The following is a 7,606-nucleotide window of genomic DNA, read 5'->3' as shown; positions in this document are numbered from 1 at the left end:
ATTCCTTTGGGTAGGAAAGAAGACATAAAGCCACCTCTTCTCTTCTTCTTCATATGAACTAGGGTTGCTTGCTCAGAAATGCCTGGGGAATTGAGTTTGGAGAAAATGGATGCTTTAGAGGGTGGACTCTGTGGCCTTAAACTCTGTCCTTCCTGGAGTCCACCCCAAAATCGCCAGGAATTTCCCAACCTGGAACTGGCAACCCTACTGAGGAAAATCTTCAGAGTTTCTTTACAGGATTTTTTTTCCCTATTTCTGGGTGAGGCCAAGGCTCAGAAGGAATGGTTTTTACTGCTGAGGTAATGTTATGTTTTATTAATAGCGAGGCTGAGCTATCAAGTTAAATGTCATCTTTCTTGGGCCTCGCTGGCCCTCTTAGATGTCATCCTATAAGGCTGTAGGTCATGAAATATGAATATTGTAAAGAAAGGGCCGAAGCCTAGGCCCTGCATTTCAGCACTGACGAGGATTGCGAGTCATTGTTTACAGCCCTCATCGCAGGGCAGCCAAATGGCACTGCTCTTTTCCATATCGGTTTGTTTTCACGCAATCAAGACGTCCCTCACCAACCGTGACAGATCTCAAGCTCCCAATTTGCCCACCTGCTCCAGAAGCTGTCCCTTAAAAAGCAATTTACCAGAGAATTTTGAGTTTAGCTGCAAGTCAACATTGCCAGCCCCCAGGTGGGGAACGAGATAAGGAAGGCACTGCCACCCCCCCCCCCGTGAAAATCGTCCTGTAACTCAACTTATTTACTGAATTTACCTTAAATTTGTATGCCGCCCACTCCACACACGGACTCTGGGTGGCTCACAGTCATGACACAACAATAACAATACCTTATGATTTTAAAAGCAAAAACACATATAAACGATTTATAAATTGAAAACTTAAAAATGGTGCTATAAAATTTCTTACAAAGGCGGTCTGGCTTCATTATAGTTCTTAATTCTCTGCATTGCTCCATTAGGTGTCTGATCGATGGATGGTAATATTCAGTGACATACTAGTGGCAGCTCCTCACACATTAGTTACTGTAGGCCTGCTGGAAAAGATCGCTTTTACAGGCCCTGCGGAATTGGGAGAGATCCCGCAGGGCTCTCGTGGCCTCTGGAAGTGTGTTCCATAAATTAGGGGCTGCCACAGAACTTAATACTTCAAACAAACTCAGAATGCCTAGAACACACCCCTGATCTAATCCAATCTCCTGTCTTCCACAGTGGGAAGAAGAAGAAGAAGAAGAAGAAGAAGAAGAAGAAGAAGAAGAAGAAGAAGAAGAAGAAGAAGAAGAAGAAGAAGAAGAAGAAGAAGAAGAAGAAGAAGAAGAAGAAGAAGAAGAAGAGGAGGAGGAGGAGGAGGAGGGGATTGGATTTATACTCTGCTCTTCACTACCCAAAGGAGTCCTAGAACGGCTTACAAGTCTCCTTTCCCTCCCCGCAACAGACACCCTGTGAGGCAGGTGGGGCTGAGAGAGCTCTCCCAGAAACTGCCCTTGAGCAGAACTGCTCTGAGAGAACTTGCGGCTGACCCAAGATCACATCAGGTGTATGTGGAGTGGGCAAATCCGATCCAGTTCTCTCAGATAAGAGACCAGGCACTTAACCCCTACACCAAACTGTCTAAGATGGCTCCATAAGCCCCACAAAAAAAAAGCCTAAAGCCTGTTGTTGCCCCTAGAACAGATGTTCAGAGACATACTTCGGTCCATTGAGCCATTGATGACTATGCATTTGATGCAATGTCACCCCAGAGTTGGAAACGACTGGTGCTTGCACAGGGGACCTTTGCTTTCCTTTTCCCTTTGTCAAGATAGGTGAGTCAGTGGTTCTTCCTATGGTTGGACAGCTCCAGGTTGGGCAATATCTGGAGATTTCAGGGGTGGAACTTGTGGAAGGCGGGATTTGGAGAGGGGGGGGACCTCAGTGGGGTATAAAGCCCTAGAGCAGGGGTGTCGAACTCATTTGTTATGAGAGCCGGATCTGACATAAATGAGACCTTGTTGGGCCGGGCCATGCCATGTTGGACAGGGCGATGTGTGTACCCAGGGGTGGAATTCTAGCAGGAGCTCCTTTGCATATTAGGCCACACCCCCTGATGGAGCCAATCCTCCTGGAGCTTACAGCAGGCCCTGTACGAAGAGCCCTGTCAGGAATTCTAGCAGGACCTCCTTTGCCTATTAGGCCACACACACCTGATGGAGCCAATCTTCCTGGAGCTTACAGTAGGCCCTGTACGAAAAGCCCTGTAAGGAATTCTAGCAGAAGCTCCTTTGCATATTAGGCCACACACCCCTGATGGAGCCAATCTTCCTGGAGCTTACAGTAGGCCCTGTAAGAAGAGCCCTGTAAGGAATTCTAGCAGGACCTCCTTTGCATATTAGGCCACACCCCCTGATGTAGCCAATCCTCCTGGAGCTTACAGCAGGCCCTGTACGAAGAGCCCTGTAAGGAATTCTAGCAGGAGCTCCTTTGCATATTAGGCCACACCCCCTGATGTAGCCAATCTTCCTGGAGCTTACAGCAGGCCCTGTACGAAGAGCCCTGTAAGGAATTCTAGCAGGAGCTCCTTTGCATATTAGGCCACACACCCCTGATGTAGCCAATCCTCCAAGAGTTTACAAGGCTCTTTTTTGTAAGCTCTTGGAGGATTGGCTACATCAGGGGTGTGTGGCCTAATATGCAAAGGAGCTCCTGCTAGAATTCCACCCCTGCGTGTGCCTATTTAAAATTACATAGCGGAGATATAAAATTTATAAAGGACACAAACAAACACAATGAAATATTTTTAAAAAAAAAAAACTTAAAATAAAACATGTTTGTGTCCTTTATAAATGTTATATCTCTGCTACGTAATTTTAAAACATTAGCACTTGTTAGTCTTAAAAGTGTTTTCTTTGTATTTGTCGCATAGGATACAGCAGGGGTGGCCAACGGTAGCTCTCCAGATGTGTTTTGCCTATAACTCACATCAGCCCCAGCCAGCATGGCGAATGGCTGGGGCTGATGGGAGTTGTAGGCAAAAAACATCTGGAGAGCTACCATTGGCCACCCCTGGGATACAGGGAACTGGGCAAAGGAAGCTATGGCTCTTTCCTTCCTTCCCCAGGGGACTAGGAGGGGCAGGAGCCTCAGCCAATAGAAGGAAGAGAGGCTTGGCTCAGTAGCTCTGCTGTGTGATTGAGAGAATCTGGCAAAGCAAGCTCTCCCCCCCTTCCTCCCCAAGGGAGGAACCTCAGCCAATGAAGAAAATAGAGGTTTTGCTCTGTAGCTCCTGTATAATTGAGCTAGCCTGGCAAAGCAAGCTGTAATGCAGAAGGAAGCAAGAGAGAGGGAGAAGGAAGCAGCCAACAGCCAGTTACTCAGGGGCCTAATAGGAGCCCCCTGGGGACCTGATCTGGCCCTCAGGCCACACGTTTGACACCCCTGCCCTAGAGTCTACCTTCTAAACCAGTCATTTTATCCAGCAGAACTGATCTCCATAGCCAGTAAGGCCAAGAAACAAATTCTCAAGTAAGAGGCAGAGTTCTGGCCCCACTGGTGGACCTCCTGGTGAACCTCCTGATGGCACCTGGATTTTGGCCACTGAGTGACACAGAGTGTTGGGCTGGATGGGCCACTGGCCTGATCCAACATGGTTTCTCTTATGCTCTTATGTTCCAATCGGCCTTTTAACCCCAAAACAACAACACAGCTATCATAGGCATCTGGTTTCTTGCTGATCAAGTGAAGTCCATCACCAGGGCGACCATATTCTGCAAGGGAAAAACGTTATGCCCTTATCGGAACCTGACGTGCTGCTTAGCTAATGCTGTTCACGGAGGCACCACGGTCCTTCAGGATGTCATTGGCTTAGCTTCTTTGAATGTCACAGAGAGTCTAGGCGTGCTTGGCTTTGTCTCCCAATTGCTGGATGAAGTTTGGGAGAGCTTTGCATGTTGTAACCAATAAGCCAATTGTTAGTAAATTAAATCCCTATGCTGTATATATAGCGACCGGAATGACACATCTTCATTCCACTATTATTGCTACCCTCAGCTTTCATACTTCCATTGGAAGGTATCTAAAGGTCCTACTGCACACTCAGAAATACCAGTTAGTCCCGGGATTTGCAAGTCCTTTTTTTAGGCTTCCCAGTCACCAGGAGAGAGGTGACTACCTCATTATACTTGCACAGGCAATGCCTATGCCTGTAAGACCTTTTCATGTTTTCAAATGAATGGGCGTAAACTTAGTACAAGGTTTGACGCCATGAGGAGTCTTTCTATCATTTCACACACACAATTCAGGGCATAACTATACAATAGGTAGGGTTGCCAAGTCCTAACTTACCTGGGGCAGGAGAGTCCCGGAAGTGATGTCATTGAGCCAGGGATGTTGCGTGGGGGATGCTCTAGCATTCAGGGTAAAAAAAAAACTCTATGGTACCATAGATGTCAAAAGTGACATCATCATGCCAGGTACATTGCTCAACGATAGAGCTTTTGGGGGGTGGGGTCACTCTGACAGCCCACTCTGTGCCGACAAGATGGGGGCTTTCAAACCGGGGGGAAACCGGCCCCCAGTGGAAGTTTGGCAGCCCTAACAATAGGCCCAACACATACCAGGTCATGGCTGTGTTACTGAACTCATAATCAGTCAATCATCGGAAGAATTCCTCTTAAATAGTGCTCATTGGCTTAGTGCTTATGAAAGGGAAGAAGGAGCTTGCAGTTTCCCTCCCAGCCCATATTTATCAGTGGAAAGGTCGGAGGAAGAGAAGGAGGAGATTGGATTTATACCCCACCCTTCACTTGGGATCTCAGAGTGGTTTACAATCTCCTTCCCCTTCCTCTCCCCACAACAGGCACCCTGTAAGGTAGGAGGGGCTGAGAGAGCTCTCCCAGAACTGATCTTGAGCGGAGCAGCTCTGAGAGAGTTATGGCTGACCCAAGGTCACTCAGCAGGTGCATGTGAAGAGTGGGGAATCAAGCTTGGTCCTCCCATATACCAAAATGAATCTTTTTGCCCCTTTTCTCTGTCTTCACATGTCCCTTCTATACTGAGTGAATAAAGCAGACTGCTGGAGGTCTTGGAAGACAATAACCTTGGGGCTCCATAAGTCTGCATCTACACCCACAGGCCAAGCACCGAAGCGAAATCATATTTAAATCGATGGATCAGGGACAGAGCGAACTGATGGGCAAATCCCGCTGTCATGGCTTCCCCCAAGAAATCCTGGCAACTGTAGTTTTGTGAGGCAGCTAAGAATTAGAGTTGCCAATCCCCAGGTGGGGGCAGGGGATCCCCTGGTTTGGAGGCCCTCCCCCCACTTCAAGGTCATCAGAAAGTGAGTTGGGGGGGAGGAAATGTCTGCTGGGCACTCCATTATTCCCTATGGAGACTGATTCCCATAGGGAAAAATGGAGAATTGATCCGTGGGTTTCTGGGGCTCTGAGGGGACTGTTTTTTGAGGTAGAGGCACCAACTTTGCAGCATAGCATTCGGTGCCTCTCCCCAGAAGATCCTCCAAGTTTCAAAAATATTGGACCAGGGAGTCCAATTCTGTGAGCCCCCAAAGAAGTTGCCCCTAGCCGTCATTATTTCCAATGGAGGGAAGGCATTTAAAAGGAGTGCTGTCCCTTTAAATATGATGGCCAGAACTCCCTTTGGAGTTCAGTCATGCTTGTCACAACCTTGCTCCTGGCTCCACTCCCAATGTCTCCTGGCTGCACCCCAAAGTCCCCAGATATTTCTTGAACTGGACTTGGTGACCCCCCCTAAGAATCCTTTCCTAAACTTCCCAGTGCGATAATCCTCTTCCAAGAAACACATAGTTTTCAGAGCCAGTTTGGTGTAGTGGTTAAGTGTGCGGACTCTTATCTGGGAGAACCGGGTTTGATTCCCCACTCCTCCACTTGCAGCTGCTGGAATGGCCTTGGGTCAGCCATAGCTCTGACAGAGGTCGTCCTTGAAAAGGCAGCTGCTGTGAGAGCCCTCTCCAGCCCCACCCACCTCACAGGGTGTCTGTTGTGGGGGAGGAAGGTAAAGGAGATTGTGAGCCGCTCTGAGACTCTTCGGAGTGGAGGGCGGGATATAAATCCAATATCTTCATCTACCTCACAGGGTGTCTGTTGTGGGGGAGGAAGGTAAAGGAGATTGTGAGCCGCTCTGAGACTCTTCGGAGTGGAGGGCAGGATATAAATCCATTATCTTCATCTACCTCACAGGGTATCTGTTGTGGGGGAGGAAGGGAAAGGAGATTGTGAGCCGCTCTGAGACTCTTCGGAGTGGAGGGCGGGATATAAATCCAATATCTTCATCTACCTCACAGGGTGTCTGTTGTGGGGGAGGAAGGGAAAGGAGATTGTGAGCCGCTCTGAGACTCTTCGGAGTGGAGGGCGGGATACAAATCCAATAGCTTCATCTACCTCACAGGGTGTCTGTTGTGGGGGAGGAAGGTAAAGGAGATTGTGAGCCGCTCTGAGACTCTTCGGAGTGGAGGGCGGGATATAAATCCAATATCTTCATCTACCTCACAGGGTGTCTGTTGTGGGGGAGGAAGGGAAAGGAGATTGTGAGCCGCTCTGAGACTCTTCGGATATAAATCCAATATCTTCTTCTTCTTCAGAGAGAGGAATATACTTGACACGCTCGGGAGCTGAGGGGCCAGCAGCTGCCTCAACTTGCTGTTTTCATTTTAAGTGAAATTATCACACTGATAAATCTGCATAATCCTTGCTTTTTGACTAGACTTTCTCATGGGTGACTCACAGCTTTGCTGACTGTCAGCAGTTTTCAGAAGTCTTCAAGTATTTAGCTTACAATAGCGGCAGTCGCTCTGCAGATCGCAGCAAGCGAGATTCACGGTTACCGCCAACCAGGCCTCATTTTGGGCAGGAGCTCACAGGAGCGGAGCTCCGAAACCTCTACATTTTATTGTGCTCTTTCTTTCTTACCACCCGCTCCCCCCCCCAAAAAAAAATACTTGCTTCTGGGCTCCTTTGTTCAAACCCCCTGTGAGAATTTTACTGAACTCTAAGATTTGACGTACTTTCTAATATTTCCCTCCACAAAAAATGGGCCAAAACCGAAAACATATAAAGCAGACAGGTGGAAATCTTAAAAAGTATGATGGGAGTAAGATTTTATGATGACAATTTGAATTCAAGAAGCATTTTAAGGTAGAAGCTGAGCTGATATAATTTAGTCCACCTCTGGGTGATGTCAGGGGTGTGTGACATATGCAAATGAGTTGTGCTAATGGGCTCGGGCACCTCTTTTGCTACGAAATGACCCCTGCCACAAACCAAAAGAGCAATGTTTCCTTCCATGGCTAGCATGGAGCCTGTACCTCACGTAGGGTCACAGCTTTTCTGTTCCTCCAGAGGCAGCTGTATAAAGGTGGGAACCAACTGCCAAAGTAGGGTTGCCAAGTCCAATTCAAGAAATATCTGGGGACTTTGGGGGTGGAGCCAGGAGACTTTGGGGGTGGGGCCAAGATCGAGGCTGTGACAAGCATAATTGAACTCCAGGGGAGTTTGGGCCATCACATTTAAAGGGATGGCACACCTTTTCAATGTCTTCCTTCCATAGGAAATTATGAAGGATAGGGGCACCTTCTTTTGGGG

This window comes from Heteronotia binoei, chromosome 9 (genome assembly GCF_032191835.1).
Source record: "Heteronotia binoei isolate CCM8104 ecotype False Entrance Well chromosome 9, APGP_CSIRO_Hbin_v1, whole genome shotgun sequence".
NCBI lineage: Eukaryota > Metazoa > Chordata > Lepidosauria > Squamata > Gekkonidae > Heteronotia > Heteronotia binoei.
Note: the sequence above shows the minus strand (reverse complement) of the source record.